The following is a 23,036-nucleotide window of genomic DNA, read 5'->3' on the forward strand; positions in this document are numbered from 1 at the left end:
TCTTTTATTTTATTTTCTAATTTTTTTGCTGTGGTAAAATACAGATAACATAAAATTTACCATCTTAACCATTTTACGTGTACAGTTCAGTGGCATTAAGTACATTCACATTGTTGTACAACCATCACCACCAACCATCCACAGAACTATGTTTCACCTTGCAAAACTGAAACTCTGTCCTCGTTGAACACTAACTCCCCATTCTCCCCTCCCCTCAGCCCCTGGCAACACTCATTCTGCTTTCATACTTATGTTCTATGTGCCTATGAATTTGATTGCTCTGGGAACCTCATATAAATGAAATCACACAGTATTTGTCCTTTTGTGACTGGCTTAGTTCACTTAGCATAATGCCCTCAAGGTTCATCCATGTTGTAGCATGTGTCAGAATTTTCTTCCTTTTTAAGTCTGAATATTATTCCATTGTATGTATAGACCGCATTTTGTCCATTCATCCTTTGAAGGACACTTGGAGTGCTTCCACCTTTTGGTTACAGTGAATAACGCTGCTATGAGCATGGGTGTACACGTATCTTTTTTTTTTTGAAAAAATAATTTTACTTTTTAACAAAAGCTATGTGTGTTCATGTGTACACATATCTTTTTGAGACCTTATTTGCAGTTCTTTTGGGTATATATCTGGAAATTGGATTGCTGGATCATATGATAATTCTATATTTAATTTTTTGAGGAACGACCATATTGTTTCCCAGAGCGGCTGCACCATTTTCCATTCCCACCAATGGTGCACAAGAGTTCCAATTTCTCCACATTCTCACTTGGGAACCTTTTTGAAAAGGCTTTGTGCTTTGTTCATTTTTTCAGTGATCAGGAGTCCTTCCAGACTGGCTCAGGCTGCCTATCAGCAACTCTCCCTCCACGTTACCTCTCACCCTCTCTTCTACTTCCAGCAAGGCAGTTCCTCTCTGCTGCCACCCCAAACCTACCCCAGAGCCTGCAATCCTCTCCCTTTGGCCAAAACGCCGAGACAACGAGGCCAGTGCTATTTTCTTTATCTGACATCTTGGAGCACCGCTGTAAGTTTCCTCTAGGCTGTCTTCCAACGACCCCAGGCTCTGTCAGTTCTGAGAGGTGCCTCTGTGTGCCAAGGGGGATTTCGTGTTCTGTGTCACAGGCTGGCAGACACTGTTCAAAAACATCCCACTGTTTGTTTTATCCAAAACAACTGACCTCCCTCGGAAGAGTGTCTGTAAGTAAAGTGAAAGTAGGGCTTCCTGCCCCTGCCTTCCATGCAAATGCCTGTGGGTTTAAGGCATAAAAGTTAGTTGCTCTTTTTCTGAAAATCCATTAGTGCACAGGCAGCTCCCTCCTTGTATAAACGGTTTGGCCATTTTATTATAGCACAAAATTTTTGGACCAAGTTTCATTTTCTCTTTGAGATGGAAGAAAACATACCAAGAAGAAATCCTCTTAGCACTTCAAAATTACTCAAATGTCGGATGTGAAACTGCTGACAGGTTCAAAGATGTAGGCTAAATTCTTTGCCAATGAAAGGGGAAACTCTTCGCTGTCAACTATATAGCAGATCGTGAATAGATTCAGGGTAACCAATAATATATAAAAATACAACCAATTACTAATTGGTTACTAATTTATTATTTGAAATCAACTTGACTGTCATTTTAAACCAGCTATGGGATATGGGAAACAAATATTCTCGAACTTCAACTCCTTTTTGACCTGTGGCTTCCAACCCAATAAACACCTCCCTGCAGGTCCAGGTAATCAGTGGGAGCTAATCTCAGGGTACCTGGGGACCTGATATGCTTCCAGGACTTGCGATGCCAGCAGCAGAGCCTGTGGGTAGGGGCCACTTATCTTGGGCCTCAAAGTTAAACTGTTGAAATTATTTCCTAATGAGTTTATATGTAGAGTCACATGGATAGATACACTGAAAAGATGGACAGAAAATACTTTAATTATAAAATTTAAGGTCATGTCCCATAAAAGAAACTACATAATGATGTTTTATAAATCTTATGGTTAATCCTTGGGGATAGCACAACTATACTGCATTGTAGTTCTAAAAGCATTCATTTGTTAGATAAAAAAAATTTTAAAACTATAGTGGTTGGCATTTCTTTTTCTTCTTCTTTCTTTTAGTGAAGGGGAACATGGGGTAAAGGGAGATTTTTTTCTCTTTCTTTTTTTTTAAAGATTGGCACCTGAGCTAACATCTGTTGCCGATACTTTTTTCTTCTTCTCCCCAAACTCCCCGAGTACATAGTTGTATATTCTAGTTGTAGGTCCCTCTGGTTGTGCTATGTGGGACTCCACCTCAGCATGGCCTGATGAGTGGTGCCCTGTCCGTGTCCAGGATGCAAACTGGTGAAACCCTGGGCCGCCCAAGCAGAGCATGTGAACTTAACCACTTGGCCACAGGGACGGCCCCTCTTCATTTTTTTTTATTATACCAGGGAACTCAGAAGATGATATTGGCCTGGGCTTGTCTGAACCTCTGTGAGGCCCCACCTCTTGGACAAAGGGCTTTGATGCCACTATCGTAGGTATTACGTGGGGAAGCAGCACAGGCCTGAGTGGCTGGCCTACTATCTGGACCCCAGGGCTCTCTCCTTTTTTCTTCCAGATGGAAAATGAACTTACATATGAAAAGTTCAGTGAGTGGACAAAGTCAGGTGCATGGACAACAAAGAAAACTTCAGTATGGGGTCTGTTCTTGGCAATTTGGGAACTATTGATACCTTTGACAAAGACAAGGCTGACTTTTCTGGAATGTCATCCAAGAGAGAGCTGTCTCTGCCCAAGTTCGTGCACAGGTCCTTCGTGGAGGTCACTCAGGAAGGCACAGAGGCGGCTTCTGTGATGGTGGTGGTCAAGGTGGAAAATGCACAAGCCCCCTTAGTAGGGTTTAACACAGATCACTCGTTCCTTTTCTTTATTTAGCCACTTCCTCCAGCTGCTTTGCCCTGTTCTTCTCTTTCCTATCACAATATGCATGTAGTTGACCTCAGCCAAACAGCAGGGAGACCCCCCCAGTAAAGGAGCTCATTCGAAATCATGGGCTCAGAACTTAATGATATGTGCACTTTCACTTTACGTTGAAATTTCCAAACAATTCTAGGATGCTCTGCGGTACATTAGAAACTAGAATAGGAGTGGAATGTTAATTTGAGTTTAGAAAGAAAATGGCTATTCTAGATTTGGAGGAGCAAATGGCTGTTTACAGACTGTTCTCAAATTTTTCCTCCATAGGGTCCATCTCCAATCCCCTGGGTGTCCCTCTGTCAGCACTCACGCCTTGATCCTTATGAAGTCCTCCAGTGTGCTTCCAGCCACTGACCCTTTCATCTCTGTAGTAACAACTCCTGGTCCTCTGCTCTCAGGATAAAGACCCCAGATAAAGATGACTCTGTTGTTTAATCCTTTTAAACAGCTTGAAGAAATGCATTCAAAGCATATTGGCAGCAGAAGGAAAAGAGAGAGAGATGATGTGGGAAAACAAAAGGGCCAATGTAGGTGTTTTTGAGAATGCCCTTACATAACAGAACAGTAAGAGCTAAGCTTCCTGACATGTTGGTTCACTTGGCTGGTCTGTGGTTCTCTCCTCAGGAGCATCCGTTATCATCTGTTCCATGTGTATGTCCTTATTGAACAGGCTGGCACACAGTGTGGTCATGGCGTGGTGAGTTCTTCAGAAGGAAGCCCTTGGTCAAGACATCTGGTTGGTGTCCATTATCTGTTCTGGTTCCCTTTAAGGCACAGCATCTTCAAACACAAAATAAGAAATTTTAGACTATTTGGACTCCCACATAAGCACAATAGACTGCAGGTTCTAAGAAGAAATTACAAAGTAGTTTTATCCAGGGAGGGGAACTGTTTGATTTCTGTAGAGTAAGGTTCAGATTCACTTTTACAACCGAACAGGAAATTTTGTGAGTTTTTGGGAAACGTAAAAAAATTTGAATGTTTGCCTCTCACACAAACTTTCCAAGTTCAACATTAGCTCCAAGTGTAGTCACTCACAAGGTTACTAAGCAGCCTCTGTAATCAGGCAGACTGAAGATGAAGAAATGAAACTGTGGGGCATTTGAGGGGGTTTCACTTGGGGAATTGTGACTAGACATTTCTTGCCTGGTATCAGGATCAAAGAGTTTCTGGGGCTCTGCACACCTCTCTCGATTAAAAGTGATGTTACTAATTGAACAATTAAGCAAATGGATGGTGGATGGTGGGAGTGGGTTTCTCACTGTTGGAACCTAAAGAGACATGAGGACTAAATGTAATGTGGTGTCCTGCTGGGGTCCTGCAGCAGAAAAAGGACCTTGGGGAAAAACTAAGAAAATCCGAATAAATTATGAACTTTAGTTAATGATGTATCAATATTGATTCATTAGTTGTGACAAATATACCATATTAATGTAAGATATTAACGATAGGGGAAACTGTATTATCTTTGCAACTTTTCTGTATATCTAGATCTATTCTAAAGTAAAAAGTTAATTAAAAAAGGAGAGACTTAGGAGACATATCAACTAAAAACAGAGTGATATTAGTTCTAGCCAGTTCAATAAGGCAAGGAAAAAGAAATAAAAGACAAACAGACTAGAGACAAAGAAATAAAATTCTTATTTGCAGATGACATGATTGTCCATTAAAAATTCTGAAGGAATCTCCAAAAGAAAAGCTTTCCTTGAACTAATAGGTGAATTCAGTAATGTCACAAGATACAAAGTCAACATGCAGAAATCAGTTACATTTTTATGTGGCAACAATAAATTTGTGGAGACCAAAATTAAAAATATAATATGATTCATAATTACTCTAAAGAAAATGAAGTGTTTAGGCATACATGTAATAAAACACATATAGAATCTGTATGTTGAAAATTGGAAAATGCTGATGAAAGAAATTAAAGAAGATCTAAATAAGTGGAGAGACATACCATGTTCATGAATTGGAAGACTGATCATAGTGAAGAGTCAGTTCTTCCCAATTATCTATAGATTTAGCACAATTCCTATCAAAGTCTCAGCAAAGTTTTTTTGTAGACATGGAAAAGCTTACTTTAACATTTATATGGAAAGGCAGAGGACATACAATAGCTAATACAATTTTGAAAAAGAGGAATAAAGTGGGAAGAATTACTCTACTCATTGTTAAGGCTTACGGTCTAGCTACAGTAATCAAGACAGTGTGGTATTGGTGGAGGGATAGATACGTGGATCAATGACATCGAATAGAGAACTCAGAAATAGACCCATATAATTATGCCAACCGATCTTTGACTTACGCGCAGAAGCAATTTAATGGAGGAAGATAGCCTTTTCATCAGATGGTGCTGAGCAGGTGGACAGACACAGGCACAACAAATGAACCTGGACTAACCTCTCACATCTTATACAGATAGAAACTCAGAATGGATCATGGACTTACATACAAAATGTAAAAGTATAAAACTTTTAGAAAAATAAAGGAAAATTCTTCAGGACCTAGAATTAGATGAAGAGTTCTTAGATGACACTAATCTCTAAAAGGAAAAATTGGCAAATTGGACTTCATCAAAATTAAAAACTTTTTCTTTGCAAAAGAATCTATGAAGAGAATGAAAAGACAAGCTACAGAATAGGATAAAATATTTGCAAACTATATATCTGACAAAGGACTTGTACCTAGGATGTATGAAGAACTCTCAAAACCCAATAGCAAAACAAAAAATCCAATTAGAAAATGGGCGAAAGTCATGATCCAGCATTACCCTGGAAAGATTTACAGATGGCAAATAAATCAGAGAAATGCAAATTAAAACTGCTAAGTGATATCACTCCTGTGATGAGAAAGACAACTTTTTTAAAAATAACCTGTTTCTCTGAGTTGCTGCCTGGGCATTTTACAGTGTGATAACCCTGCTCACATACAAAGTCTGGGCATTTAGATAAAGGTTTGAGGTAGTGATTCTATTTATATAACGTTCTTGAAATGACAAAATTATAGGTATAGAGACCAGATTGGTCGTTGCCAAGGGTTAGAAGTGGGGAGGCAGTTTGGTGTGGCCATAAAGGGAGAGCAAGAGAGGGCTTTGTGGTGAAGGAATAGTTCTGTATCTTGATTGTGACGAGTACACACTCTACACATGTGATACAATTGCCTAGAACCAGACACTGTTGGGGAAATAGAATTAAAGACAAAATCTTCTGCTAACTCCAAAACCTCTCCACAAAGGTAGAAGAGAAAGAAAACAGTTTTTTCAAATCAGATGTGCATCGCAGGCAATCTGCTAGGAGTATGCAGAGACAGAAAAGACTCTCAGTGTTTCATAGAACCAGCAGCAATAGCCCATTACACACATGTCCTCAAGATAACAATAACTCAAGTAGGAGGACCTGACAACACACATTTATTATTGCTGTTTTAGTGCTGTTGAGTTGATTCCTACTCCCAGCGACGCTGTGTCCAGCAAAGCGGAACCTGCCTCGTGTTTTTGAGCCATCCGCTCACCTTCCTGTGCTGTATCCGACAATGCTCTGCTGCTTTTCACAGGCTTTTCATGGCTGATTTTTTTGGAAGTGGGTGGCCAGGTCCTTCCTCCTAGTCTGTCTTAGTCTGGAAGCTCTGCTGAAACCTCTCCACTATGGGAGACCCTGCTGGTATTTGAAATGCTGGTGGCATAGCTTTCAGTCTCACAGCACTACACAGCCACCACAGTAGGGCAACCAACATATGGGTGGTATGGTTCCCTGACCAGAAATGAACCTGGACCTTGGTGGTGTGAGGGCCAAATCTTAACTACTAGACCAGCAGGGCTTGCTTTATTACACATAGCTCATTCCAAACTCACCTGGTGGTTGACGTGACTATCTGTGTTAGCTAATCAGCTTTATCTCTTCTCTTTATAACAGAAGGTAGTTTTGCAACTTAGGAGGAAGCACCCACTGAAGTTGGGTTCCTACCTTCCTACAGAAACTGAGAGACAAGGTGCTGTCTTCCTCAATTTTTATTTCAAAGAGATGGTTCTCAGGTCCTTGAGAAAGACAGTCTTTGGTTGTAAAGCTGTCAAGAGATTATTTAGGTTTTAAAAAGGTTTACAGACATCTCAAAGGGACAGTGAAAGAATTTACAACCATAAATTTTCTAGAGAAAATGCTCTCAAAGAAAAGCAGAGGTGAGGGGTGGGAGAAGTCTCTTTCCATCTGTCAATGCAAATAATCCATAACCAATCTATAAATCAAAATTGGGGTGAGTTTATTATGAACCAGATCTGAGGACTAGCCCAGGGCCTTCTTTCCCAAGGAAGGAAGGGCACCAAAGAAGTGGGGTGTACAGGGTGGTTATATACCGTCAAAGAGCACTATCACATATTATTGGAATGTCCCTTTTACCACAGTCATGAGATTGCTCTGCCGGCACAGTGATTGATGGACGCAGCAGGTAGCAGGTCTGTGGTCTTGAGCTGGGTGGTCACAGCAGGTCAGCAATCAATACCTAGCCTAGGGAGAGATGCTTATCCTTAAGGAAATGCCACTGTGGGGGAAGCTGCATGCTTATCTTAAGGGTATTTGTCCTTGTCTGTGGGACATAGTAAATGCTTAAAACAGATACACAATGCATGCTCAACAGCCACGTCAGGCCCTTTTGGAAAAACAAGGTCAGGCCAAATTAGGTTTACACCAGATGGATTTCTCAGGTACTCCAATATATCGTACTGTTTGCCATTTATTTATCACATTTTTGCACCATGCAAAACTAACATTTTTTTCTATCTGTATTTACCCTTACAACAACAGCAACAACAACACACACGTACACATGTACAAACACACACACACTGTAATGTAAGCCGTGACAGTTGTCTTTTTTCATTTTTGTGATGCTGGTACCGGACTTAAGCTTTGATTGCTGAGGCATCCAGCTCAAAGAGGCATGCACTTCGAAGATGGCTATCTCAAATAAATACATTGCCAGCCAGAGAACTAGAGAAAGAGCTAGGCCATTCCCCCAGGTGAGGCTCCTTTGTTTTAGATATCTTGGTTGATTTCAATAACTGACCGTTTGGGCTACTTGTTTTTTCTCTTCCCACAGTTTAAATTCCCACTTTTATGTTTTAAATTCACCAATTAAGAGTAAGCCCATGAAACCCTAGACCCCCACCCTTGACCCCAATAAAAGCAGAACCCTGGGCCTGTGTGTGCTCCCGTTCTCTCTCCCCCAACAACTTTGCTGTGTGGCCCCAGGTGTGCTGTGTAATTTCCAGGTCCTGAAAGTTATTATTTTTTCAAAGTTTCCTGAGATTATTGCTGAAGAGTGTCTTGCAATCATAATCAGAACCATGAGGGCTGGTCCAGCCACAACATTAGTCATTGATAGGCTGAGACCAACACAAAACACACACACACACATGAGTGTGTATAAAACTGGTGAGAACTGAGTAAATCCCGTGGATTGTACCAATATCAATTTCCTGGCTTTTCTATTATACTTGAGTTAAGCAAGATGGTAGCAGGGTACCAAGGGAAAGCCTGGTGAAGAGTGAGTAGGACATTCCTGTGCGATTTTTTTATAACTTCTTATGAGTCTGTAATCCCTTCAAAATAAAAAAGCTTTTAAACACATGGTTTTAGGGGGTGCAAGATCTTTGAAAACTAGTACTAGGTACTTGAATGTGCCTAATATACACGTAGAGAGACTAATTATTATTAATAGATAAATTAATTACATATAAGTACTTATACTATGTAAAGTCTAACTTAAATATCAATCTTCAACATAGGAAATATAAGAACTCAAGAAATATGATTATTGGGGCTAAGAAAATAAGTGCCGATAACTTCTCACATTTTAAATCCTACAGTGTACTTTGCTAATAGGGTGTCTGACTCAGAACTTATTTTAGAACTAATTCTAATAAACTCAAAAAATCAAAATGCCAAGTGTACTTAATCCCCAGGTCCTTCATCCACATATGCTATTTCTGTTTTCATCCCACAACAACCTAGAGACAGAACTCAGTACCATAACAGATTACCTTAAAAGAATGCATTCATATGTACCCATCATAGGAGCACCTAAATACATACAACAAATATTAATAGAACTAAGGGGAGAAATAGACAACAATATAATAATAGTATGGGACTTTAATACCTCACTTTCATCAATGGATAGATCATACAAACAGAAAATCAATAAGGAAACATTGGCCTTAAGTGACACATTAAACTAGATGGATTCAACAGATATACACAGGACATTCCACACAAAACAACAGAATACACATTTTTCTCAAGTGCACATGGAACATTCTCTAGAATAGACCATATGTTATGCCACAAAAAAAGTCTTAATAAGTTCAAGAAGATTGAAATTGTATCAAGCATCTTTTCCAACCACAATGGTATGAAACTAGAAATCAAATATGAACAGAAAATTGGAGTGGCTGAGTGGTTAAGTTCTCATGTTCCACTTCAGCGGCCTGCAGTTTTGCTGGTTTGGATCCCAGATGCAGACATGGCACTCCTCATCAGGTCATGCTGAGATGGTGTCCCACATAGCACAACCAGAAGGACCTACAACTAGAATGTACAACTATGTACTGGGGGGCTTTGGTGGAGAGGTGGGGGCCTCTACAGTGGGGCACTTGGGTATGCTCCAGGGGGTTGAGAAGTGTGCATGGACCAAGTCTGTGTTGACAGTGTGTGTGGTCCTGTGTGTGTGTGTGGGGGAGGTGAGGCTTATCAGTGGTAGAAGACCTGTGCTTCACAAATAGCCATTAAAAGGATCAGCCCCACCTTCCAAAGCCTGAAACAATTGAGTGCTCCCATGTCTAGGGCCAGGCCCACTCAGCTGCACTCCTAAGAGAACTGACAACAGCCTTGTAGGCCTGAGGCCTATTAGCAACTGTAAGCCTCAGAGCCTAGCAACCAGTTACACTGGGTACCAACCCAATTAACAGGAAAACTGCAACAAGAGTGTGCTGCTAGACCTTGTAGCCAATGGTGCTGAGGCTGCCCAAACTGGATTTACAAACACCTGGCCAGGGAAGGAAAGACTAGATTCCCTGGATATCTGCATTGAAAGAAACCCTGCCACAGCAGAAGGACACAAGTAGCCCACAAAAGGGTTGCTCCTGGATATTTTGGACTGGTAATGAGAGGGAAGGACACTGCTGGGCCTGAAAAGTCATCTCTTGCATAAGGCCACTTCTCCAAGATAAGGAGACATGGTTGATTCACCTAATACATAGAAATAAGCAGAGAGAAAGAGGCATAATGAGGAGACAAAGGAATACATTCCAAGCAAGGGAACAGGACAAAACCCCAGAAAAAGGGCTAAGTGAAACAGAAATAAGCAATCTATCTGATAAAGCGTTCAAACAAAATCTCAAAAGGATGCTCACAGATCTTAGGAGAAGACTGGATGAACACAGTGAGCTCATCAACAAAGAACTGGAAAATATAGAAAAGAACCAATAAGAAATGAAGAATACAATACTGGAAATGAAAAATTCACTAGAGGGACTCGATAGCAGAGTAGAGGATACAGAACGGATCAGTGAACTAGATGAAAGACTAGAGGAAATCACCCAAGCAGAATAGAAAAGAGACAAAAGAACTAGACAGAATAAGAACAATCTAAAGGAACTCTGGGACAATATCAAGCACACTAACATTCATATTATAGGTGTCCCAGAAGGAGAAGAGAGAGACAAAGGGGAAGAAAATTTATTTGAAGAAATAGATGAAAATTTTCCTAATCTAAGGAAGGAAACAGACATTCAAGTACAAGAAGCACAGAGAGCTCCCAAAAAGATAAGCCCAAAGAGGCCACACCAAGACTCATTATAATTAAAATGTCCAAAATTAAAGATAAAGAGAGAATCCTAAAAGCAGTAAGAGAAAGGCAACAAGTGACACACAAATGAAAGCCCATAAGGCTATCAGCAGAATTCTCAGCCAAAACCCTACAGGTGAGAAGAGAATGGCATGACATATTTAAAGTGCTAAAAGGAAAAAACCTACAGCCAAGAATACTCTATCCATCAAAGTTGTCATTGAGAATGGAAGAAGAGATAAAGAGCTTCTCAGACAAGTAAAAATTAAAGGAGTTTACCACCAAGAAACCAGTTCTGTGAGAAATGCGGAAGGGATTTATTTAAGCAGAAAAGCGATGACCACAGATAGGGATTAAAAATTATCAAAAAAATAACCCCCCCAGGGGCTGGCCCCGTGGCCGAGTGGTTAAGTTCGCATGCTCCACTGCAGGCGGCCCAGTGTTTCATTGGTTTGAATCCTGGGTGCGGACATGGCACTGCTCATCAAACCACGCTGAGGCAGCGTCCCACATGCCACAACTAGAAGGACCCACAATGAAGAATATGCACCTATGTACTGGGGGGCTTTGGGGAGAAAAAGGAAAAAATAAAATCTTAAAAAAAAAATAACTGCCCCCCAAAAAACAGGCAATAAAATCACTGGTAAAGTTAAAAATTTAGTAAATGTAGTAGATCAACCACCGGTGAAGATAAGATGAAGGTTAAAAAACAAAAGTACTAAAATTACCTATTTCAATGATAAGATGGTAATGGATAGACACACACAAAACAAGAGATCGGATTTCAAAAACATAAAATGTGGGAGGAGGGGAGTGAAAAAGTAGAGCTTTTAGAAAGAGGTTAAGCTAAAGAGTCTATCAACTTGATATAGAGTGTTATATACATAGAATACTATATAGGATCCTCATGGTAATCACAAACCAGAAACCTATAAGTAAGACAAAAGAAACATATTACTAAAGAAAGTCATCAAACCACAAGGGAAGAGAGCAAGAGAAAAAGAAAGGAACAGAGAAGAACTAATAAAACACCCAGAAAAAAATGTAAAAAAATGGCAATAAATACATATTTATCAATAGCTACTTTAAATGTCAATGGACTAAATGTTCCAATCAAAAGGCATAGAGTGGCCAATTGGATAAAAAAACAAGAGCCATACATATGCTGCATAAAAGAGACACACTTTAGACCTAAAGACTCATAAACTGAAAGTGAAAGGATGGAAAAAGATATTCCATGCAAATGGCAAAGAAAAGAAAGCAGGGGTAGCAATACTTATATCAGACAAATTAGACTTTAAAACAAAAACTGTAACAAGAGACAGAGAAGGACACTACATAATGATAAAGGGAACAATCCAATAAGAAGGTATAACACTTGTAAATATCTATGCAACCAACATAGAAGCACTTAAATATATAAAGCAGTTATTAACAGAGATAAAAGGAGAAGTAGACAGTAACAGAATAATAGTAGGGGACTTTAACACTCCACTTACACCAATGGATAAAAAATCCAAACAGAAGATCAATAAGGAAACACTGGCCTTAAACGGCACATTTGACCAGATGGACTTAGTGGATATATATAGAACATCCCATCCAAAAACCACAGAATACACATTCTTTTCAAATGCACATGGAACATTCTCCAGGATTGATTACATATTAGGCCACAAAACAAGTCTCAATAAGTTTAAGAAGATTCAAATAAAACCATGCATCTTTTCTGACCACAGAGGTATGAAACTAGAAATCAACTACAGGAGGAAAACCAGAAAAGCCACACAAATGTGGAGATTAAATAAAATGCTACTGAACAAAGATTGGGTCAATGAAGAAATCAAAGGAGAAATAAAAAAATACCTGGAGACAAATGAAAATGAAAATATGACATACCAAAATCTATGGGATACAGCAAAGGTGGTTTTAAAAGGGAAATTTATAGCAATTCAGGCCTACCTCAACAAAGAAGAAAAATCCAAAATAAACAACCTAACAGCACATCTAAGGGTACTGGAAAAAGAAGAACAAACAAATCCCAAAATCAGCAGAAGGAAGGTAATAATAAAAATCAGAGCAGAAATAGACAAAATAGAGACTGAAAAAAAAAAAAGAAAAAATTAATAAACCAAGAGCTGGTTCTTTGAAAAGATAAACAAAATTACCAAACCCTTAGCTACACTCATGAAGAAAAAAGAGAGAAGGCTCAAATAATAAAATCAGAAATGAAAGAGGAGAAATTACAATGGACACCTCAGAAATACAAAAAATAAGAGAATACTATGAAAAGCTATATGCCAACAAATTGTATAATCTAGAAGAAATGGATAAATTCTTAGAAACATACAACCTTCCACAAGTGGACCAAGAAGAAGTAGAGAATTTGAATAGACCAATCATGAGAAAGGAGATTGAAACAGCAATCAAAAACCTCCCAAAAAATAAAAGTCCAGGACCAGATGGGGTCCCTGGTGAATTCTACCAAACATTCAAAGAAGACTTAATACCTATCCTTCTCAAACTCTTCCAAAATATTGAAGAGGTGGGGAGGCTTCCTAACTCGTTCTATGAAGCCAACATTATCCTGATACCAAAACCAGACAAGGACAACACAAAAAAAGAAAATTACAGGCCAATGTCACAGGTGAACATTGATGCAAAAATCCTCAACAAAATACTAGCAAATTGAATACAACAATACATTAAAAAGATCATACATCATGATCAAGTGGGTTTCATTCCAGAGATGCAGGGATGGTTCAACATCCACAAATCTATCCACGTGATACACCACATTAACAAAATGAAGAATAAAAATCACATGATCATCTCAACAGATGCAGAGAAAGCATTTGAAAAGATATAGCGTCCATTTATGATAAAACCTCTAAATAAAATGGGTATAGAAGGAAAATCGCTCAACATAATAAAGGCCATATATGACAAACCCACAGCAAACATCATTCTCAATGGAGAAAAACTGAAAGCTGTCCCTCTAAGAACAGGAACCAGACAAGGAGGCCCACTGTCACCACTCTTATTTAACATAGTATTGGAAGTCCTAGCCAGAGCAATCAGACAGAAAAACGAAATAAAAGGGATCCATATTCGAAAAGAAGTGAAACTGTCACTCTTTGCAGATGACATGATTTTATATATAGAAAACCCTAAAGAATCCACTAAAAAACTTTTAGAAATAATAAATGAATACAGTCAAGTCGCAGGATACAAAATCAACATACAAAAATCAGTTGCCTTTCTATACACTAACAATGAAGTAGCAGAAAGAGAAATTAAGAATACAATCCCAGTTACAATTGCAACAAAAAGAATAAAATACCCAGGAATAAACTTAACCAAAGAGGTGAAAGACCTGTACACCAAAAACTATAAAACATTGCTGAAAGAAATTGAAGAAGACACAAAGAAATGGAAAGATATTCCGTGCTCTTGAATTGGAAGAATTAGCAGAGTTAAAATGTCCACACTTCCTAAAGCAATCTACAGATGCAATGCAACCCCTCTCAAAGTTCCAACAACATTTTTCACAGAAATAGAACAAAGAATCCTAAAATTTATATGTAACAAGAAAAGACCCTGAATAGCCAAAGGATTCCTGAGAAACAAGAACAAATCTGGATGTATCACATTCCCTGATTTCAAAATATACTACAAAGCCATAGTAACCAAAGCAGCATGGTACTGGCACAAAAACAGACACACAGATAATGGAACAGAATCAAGAGCCCAGAAATAAACCCACACATTTACAAACAGCTAATATTTGACAAGGGAGCCAAGAACATACAATGGAGAAAGGAGAGTCTCTTCAATAAATGATGTTGGGAAAATTGGACAGCCACATGCAAAAGAATGAAAGTAGACCATTACCTTACATCATGCACAGAAGTCTTTAATCCAAATGGATTAAAGACTTGAATGTAAGACCCTAAACCATGAAACTTCTAGAAGAAAACATAGGCAGTACGCTCCTTGACATCAATCTGAATAGCATATTTTCAAGTAGCATATCTGACCGGGCAAGGGAAAGAAAAGAGAAAATGAACAAATGGGACTACATCAAAGGAAACCATCAACAAAACAAAAAAACTACCTAACAATTGGGAAAAATTATTTGCAAACCATATATCAGATAAGGGGTTAATATCCAAAACATTCAAAGAACTCATACGTCTCAACAACAAAAAACCCCCAACAACCCAATTAAAAAGTGGGCAAAAGATCTGAACAGAGATTTCTCCAAAGAAGATAAACGAATGGCCAATAGGCATATGAAATGATGCTCAACATCATTAGCTATCAGGGAAATGCAAATCAAGACTACAATGAGGTATCACCTCACCCCGGTCAGAATGGCTGTAATTAACAAGACAGGAAATAACAAGTGTTGGAGAGGATGTGGAGAGAAGGGAACCCTCATACACTGCTAGTGGGAGTGCAAACTGGTGCAGCCACTATGGAAAGCAGTATGGAGTATCCTCAGAAACTTAAGGATAGATCTACCATATGATCCAGCTATCCCACTGCTGGGTATTTATCCAAAGAACTTGAAAACACAAAGGCATAAAGATACATGCACCCTTATGTTCATTGCAGTATTATTCACAATAGCCAAGACCCGGAAGCAACCCAGGTGCCCATCAAGGACGAATGGATAAAGAAGATGTGGTATATATACACAATGGGATACTACTCAGCCATAAGAAATGATGAAATCCGGCCATTTGTGACAACATGGGTAGATCTTGAGGGTATTATGTGAAGTGAAATAAGTCAGAGGGAGAAAGTCAAATACTATATGATCTCACTCATAAGTAGAAGATGAAAACAATGACAAAGAAACACATAGTAACAGTGATTGGATTGGTGGTTACCATAGGGGAAAGGGGGAAGGGCGAGGGTAAAAGGGGTGATTAGGCTCACACGTGAGGGGATGGACTATAATTAGTTTTTGGGTCGTGAACATGATGTAATCTACACAGAATTCGAAATATATTACAACGTGTATCTGGAAAAAAAGAAAAAAGATTGGCAACAGATGTTAGCCCAGGTGCCAATCTTAAAAAAAAATAAAGTTTATTTTTTAAAAAAAGAAAATTGGAAAATTAACAAATATGCGAAGATTAAATAACATGGTATTGAACAACCAATAGGTCAAAGAAGAAATCTAAAGAGAATAAAAAACACCTTGAGGCAAATGAAAATGGAAATACAACATACCAAAAATTATGGAATGCAGCAAAAGCAGTTCTAAGAGGGAAGTTCATAACAATAAATGCCTACTTCAGGAAAGAAGAAAAATCTCAAATAAACAACCTAACAACACCTCAAGGAACTAGGAAAAGAAGAACAAATGAAGTGCAAATTTAGAAGGAAGGAAATAACAAAGAACAGAGAAAAAATAGAGACTAAAAAGACAATAGAAAAGATTAATGAAACTAACAGGTAGTTCTCTAAAAAGATAAACAAAATTGGCAAGCCTTTAGCTAGATTCACCAAGAAAAAAGAGAACTCAAATAAATAAAATTAGAAATGGAAAAGGAGACATTATAACTAATACCATGGAAATCAAAAGATGATAATAGACTACTATGAACAACTATATGCCAACAAATTTGACAACTTGGGAGAAATGGATAAATTCCTAGAAACATACAACTTACCAAGACTGAATCATAAAGAAATAGAAAATCTGAACAGATCGATTACTAGCAAGGAGATTGAATCAGTAATAAAAATCTCCCAACAAACAAAATCCAGGACCAGATGACTTCACTGGTGCATTCTACCAAAAACATTTAAAGAAGAATGATTATCAATCCTTCTTAAACTCTTTCAAAAAAGAGAAGAGGAGAGAACACTTCCAAACTCATTTTACAAGGCCAGAATTACCCTCATACCAAAACCAGATGAGGATACCACAAGAAAAGTAAATTAAAGGCCAATATGCCTGATGAACATACGTGCAAAAATCCTCAACAAAATATTAACAGACCGAATTCAACAGTACATTAAAAGGATTGTACATCATAATCAAGTGGGATTTATTCCAGGGATGGAAGAATGGTTCAATATCTACATATAAATCAATATGACATACCACATTAACAAAATGAAGGATAAAAATCATATGATTGTCTCAATAGATGCAGGAAAAGCATTTGACAAAATTTAACATCCCTTTATGATGAAAACTCTCAACAAAGTGGATATAGAGGGAACATACCTCACCATAATAAAACCATATAGGACAAGTCCACGGCTACCATCATACTCAATGGAGAAAAGTGGAAAGCTTTTCCTCTAAGATCAGGAACAAGACAAGGATGCCCACTCTCACCACTTCTATTTAACACAGTATTGGAAGTCCTAGCTAGAGCAATTAAGCAACAAAAAGAAATAAAAGATATCCAAACAGAAAGGAAAAACTGTCACTATTATCAGATGACATGATTTCACATATAGTGAACCCTAAAGATTCTACTGAAAAAGTGTCAGAACTAATAAATTCAGTAAATTTGCAAGATACAATATCGATATGCAAGAATCTGTTGCATTTCTATACACTAATAACGAGCTATCAGAAGGAGGAATTAAGAAAACAATCCCATTGCATCAAAAAAATAAAATAAAATACTGGGGCAAGCCTGGTGGTGCAGCAGTTAAGTTGGCACATTTTGTTTCAGATGCCTGGGGTTTGCTGATTCGGATCCCGGGTGCGGACCTGCACACTGCTTGTCAAGCCATGCTGTGGCAGGTGTCCCACATATAAAGTAGAGGAAGATGGGCACAGATGTTAGTTCAGGGTCAGTCTTCCTCAGAAAAAAGAGGAGGATTGGTGTCAGTTGTTAGCACAGGGCTAATCTTCCTCAAAATAAAATAAAATAAAATAAAATAATTAATTAAATTAATTACCTAGGAAGAAATTTAACCAAGGAGATAAAAGACTTGTATACTGATAACTATATGACATTGATAAAGAAATTGAAGAAGACACAAATAAATGGAAAGATACTCCATGCTCAAGGGTTGGAAGGATTAATATTGCTAAATTGTCTATAATACCCAAAGCAATATGCAGATTCAATAAAATCCCTATCAAAATTCCAATGGCATTTTTCACAGAAATGGAACAAGTAATCCTAAAATACGTATGGAATCACAAAAGATCTCGAATCACCAAAGCAATCTTGAGAAAGAACAAAGCTGGAGGGATCATGCTCCCTGATTTCAAACTACATTACAAAGCTATAGTAATCAAAACAGTGTGGTATTGGCATAAAAACAGACACACAGATCTATGGAACAGAATAGAAAGCCAAAAAATAAACCCACACATATATGGTCAATTAATTTCTAACAAAGGAGCCAAGAATATACAACGTGGAAAGGAGAGTCTATTCAATAAATGGTATTGGGAAAACTGAATCATGAAGCCACATGGAAAACAGCCACATGCAAAAGAATGAAATGGGACAACTATCTTACACCATACACAAAAATCAACTAAAAATGGATGAAAGACTTGAACATACGACTTGAAACCATAAAACTCCCAGAAGAAAATGTAGGTGGTAAGCTCCTTGACGTTGGTCTTGGTGATACTTTTTGGATATGACATCAAAAGTTAAGGCAACAAAAGCAGAAATAAACGAGTGGGACTACATCAAACTAAAAAGCTTCTGCACAGCAAAGGAAACCATCAACAGAATGAGAAGACAACCTATGAAATGAGAGAAAATATTTGCAAATCATCTATCTGATAAAGATTAATATCCAAAATATACGAAGAACTTACACAACTTAATATCAAAAACACAACCAATTCGATTAAAAAATACACAGAGGACTTGAATAGACATTTTTCCAAAGAAAGCATACAGATGGCCAACAGGTAAATGAAAAGGTGCTCAACATCAGTCATCGTCAGGGAAATGCAAATCAAAACTACAATGAGATAGCACCTCACGCCTGTTAGAATGGCTATTATCAGAAAGACTGGAAACAGTAAGTGTGGGTGAAGATGTAGAGAAAAGGGAAACTCTGTGCACTGTAGATGGGGATGTAAATTGCTGCAGCCACTATGGAAAACAGTGTGGAGGGTCCTCAAACAATTAAAAATAAAACTACCACATGATCCAGCAATCCCACTTCTGGGTATTTATCTGAAGAAAACAAAACACTAACTCGAAAAGATATATGCAGCCCTATGTTCACTGCGGCATTATTTACAATAGTCAAGACTTGCAAATAACCTAGGTGTTCATGGATGGATGAACAGATAAAATGTGCATATATATATACATATGCATACAATGGAATATTATTCAGCCATAAAAAGAAGGAAATCCTGCCATTTGTGACAACATGGATTGATATTGAGGGCATCATGCTGAGTGAAATAAGTCACAGAGGAAGACAGATGCTGTATGATCTCACTAATATGTGGAATCTAAAAACACAAACAAACAAAAACCAGGTTCATAGACACAGAGAACAGATTGGTTGTTACCAGAGTTGGGGGTTGGGGGTGGGGTGAGCATAATGCATCAAGGTGGCCAAAAGATGCAAAGTTCCAGTTATAAAATAAACAAACCATGATATGTAGTGTACAGCATGGGGAATATAGTTACCAATTCTGTATCGCATATTTGAATGTTGCCAAGAGAATAGATCTTAAAAGTTCTCATTACAAGAAAAAAATTTCTAACTTGTCAAAATCAGTGCCCGTTTAAGATATATTACAATTAATATTCAAACCACATCACGTATCTGTGTTCATGTCTACTCACTCAACATAACTTAATGCCATTCACAAATATCTTTTGAGAAGATTATTCTTGGTTAAATATGATATGCCATAATTTTTCTGTGTAAAAAAAGTGATTGGAAATAAATTACAGGGTTATATATTTTAAATAATTATTTAGTTTTTGCACCTTAATAATGATATATACAAAAAACTATGCCAAACCCACTGAACTATGCTGAGATGCTACAGAGCTATAGCAATTCTAACTTAATAAACCCACAACTCTGTGTTAAAATGAAAGCGCCAGCATGAAAATCCTCAGCGCAGAACTTCTTTTACTACCTGATCTGTGGAAAATAAAAGGAACAATTTTATCCCAGAAAATGTGCTTACGTTCCAATATGTAGGAGTTGATAGGTAATTCTAAATTCTTTGCAATCTGATTTCATTTGTAAAATAATTTAAAAGTCAACGGCATTATAGTTACAGAGAACATACTATCACAAACATATTCTTCATATGGATAATACTTTTATTTATTTTTTGTTTGTAACTTATTTGAGGATATTTTTCCTCCATGTATTTTCACATAGGTATCATTTATTTTCTATATCTTTGAACTTCTTATTAAAGTATAAATTACATGCAGAAAATAATACAATTCATAAATATAGAGTCCAGTGAATTTTCACTAATTGAGTCATATAAAAAATACCCAGATCAAGAAATGAAACATTAGCTATACCACAGAACTTCCCTTTCCATCATCATCACTTCTGTCTTCAGGGTCATACTGATTTTCAACATCGTAAATTAGCTTAATGTGTTTTCGAACTTTATGTAAGTCTAATCCTACTCTTTACACAAATTTACGTTTGGCTTTTCCCCTAACATGTTATGCAAGAGATTCCTCTATATTTTTGAGTTCAGTTGTAGTTGATTCTCATTGCTGCATACTACGCCATTGTGTGAATACACCACAGCATATTTATCCATTCCATTCTTGCCAGACATCAGCATCATTTCCATTTTGGGTCTATTATGAACAGGGATGTTATCAACACTTTCTGAGTGAAGCCATGAGAGTGTTTCTATTGGAGACATCATCGTGATTTAAAACATCCTGTAATTACAAAGAATTTATGGTATTCCTTCTTTGTGAGAGGTGAGGACTTGCATTATCTTCACTGGTAGATTCAGAACTTGAGAATCAAGAATATTAACTAACTTGCCAGGACACATGGAGAGTACATAAAAAAGGAGTAGAGACATTACGTATTCTAAAAGTCCCCAGGAACTACAGATGTTAAGGTCTCTGGGCACTTTGAGAGGACTGATTGAAAATAGGAAGTGATAGTTGAGCTGATGTGGTGGGCAGAATTCTACGATGGCCCCGCAGATTTCAGCCCCTATATCATCCCCTCCCTTTGAGTGATGGTAGGACCTGTGACTCTGAGGGACAGGATTCCCGTGATTATGCTATTTTATCCGGCAGAGGAGAAGGAATACATTAGAGATGCTAGTAAGAGCCCTAATAACTTTATGCTGAATTAGTCAAAAGGAAGCGTCTCCTCAACAGGACTAATCTAATGAGCCGAGCCCTGTACAACAGGGTCTGGAGGCGGGAGACACTGCTGCTGTTGGGAGCCGTAAAACTGGCCCCCTCACACAGAAGGTAAGTCCAGTACAGCTTTACTGAAAAACGGGCAGGACGGGCTGCAAGGGGGGTCAGGGGGTGGAGAGGGGGCTGAAGGAGAGGGTCAGAGGACACACCCTCAGCCAACACCTAAAATTCCATCTTAGTCGCCCCTGACTTTTAAATCCCTCATTGTCCCGACCAGCAGAAGTGTTTGCGGTTTTTTGACTTTTTCCCCCTCTCTTCTCTGGCCAGGAGCCAGCCTCTTGTCTCCTCTTCTCTCTTCTTTATTCTCTGGCTGCCTTTCCAACTTCAGATTCCGCTCTGCTCTCTTAGGCAGACTATCCAGCTTGCCCCACATGTGACATCCACACATCACAGGCTCACCTCAGCATGGCCAGGGTCCTTTCCTGACAGAACCCGCCTCCTCTGAAATCACCTCCTTCTGCTTCTTGACATCGCCCTTTGAGGATTGCAACCCATTCCCACCTCTGATCCCAAGTGTCAACCTTCAGCAACAGAAAGCAGTTTAAGAGACAAAGCATTTATTTGGGGTGAAAGAATTGCAATTTGGGGAGCACAGATTCAGGTAGAAACCCAAATAGTGTCCTGCTAAGGAGTAAAAGTCGGGGGCTTTTAAAGGCCAAGAAGGGAGGTTTGTATTATGAAGAATTTTAATTGGAGTTAGAGGTGGAAGCTAGTCTTGGATTAACACTGATTGACTATTGATTCTGTCTTCAGAAAGTCTGCAATCAACAGTCTTTGTTTGTTCTCTGCTGACTCTGAGGTTCAAGAAAGCAAGGCAGTTTCTCTGGAAAGGCAGCTCTGACTCCATTTTAAAATGGCTCTGCTCCAGGCAATTCTGACACAAGCAACTCAACAAAGTGTCTTACTCTACCTCCCAGGGAGATTTAAAAGATTACCTGAGCTAAGTTACGAAAGCACCCAGGATGCTGTGGACACAGAGCACATCCTCAGCTAATGCAGGCTTCTGGGAATGGGTAGTGTTGTCAAGGAGGTTCTACTTGGGGATTAACCATGTCAGCTTCATTACAGAGGATTGGCCCCACACTGTGTGAAATGATTTGTACCCTGATACAAATACATGGTGGCAGAGCTGTGAGACTATGATTTATCCAGACAGAATTTACATGCTGTGTTATTGTGTATTGTTATTAGCCAAGTGGGCAACTTTGGGCAAGAGTCTCTGAACTTCCGTGTTTCCTAGATGCCTGTCAAAAGAAACGGGCGGAACTGGATGATGGCTAAGGACCTCTGTAATTCTAAAATGGCTTTCAAATCTATGCTTTCATGGGTTCTAAACCCCTCCAGCTGAGAGCCCCAGGCTGACCTAGGCGGTTAATACCTGAGACAGCTGAGTTACTTGTGAATGCAGGGTGGTGCAATTAACGATGTGCTTGGGTTTTGTCCTGAGTTCCTAGAATAAAGCTTCAAAAGCCTGTGGAATTTCCTGAGATAGGAGTGTCTTTGGTTACTCATAAGAAGCCCGTTTCCATCACATTTGAGTCTGTGCTAATGAAGTGACCCACAGGGCCTCCACAAACTCAATATTCCCAGTGTGATTATGAAGTTCTCAGTATTAATAGACAGACAATACATTCATAAACAGGATAATTTCTGACGGTGACAGAACCTACGAAGCAAACAAAGAGTAACTTGAGATGAGAGCAGAGGCCCAGTGGCCAGGGAAGGTCTCAGGGAAGACGTGGCATTGAGCAGAGACCAGAACTAGGAGTCAGTCATTCCAGGAAGAGGCAGTACAGGCAGGAAGACCCTGAAGAAAGTAATCCTTCTAAT

The sequence above is a fragment of the Equus quagga genome, chromosome 15 (genome assembly GCF_021613505.1).
Source record: "Equus quagga isolate Etosha38 chromosome 15, UCLA_HA_Equagga_1.0, whole genome shotgun sequence".
NCBI classification, from domain to species: Eukaryota; Metazoa; Chordata; class Mammalia; order Perissodactyla; family Equidae; genus Equus; species Equus quagga.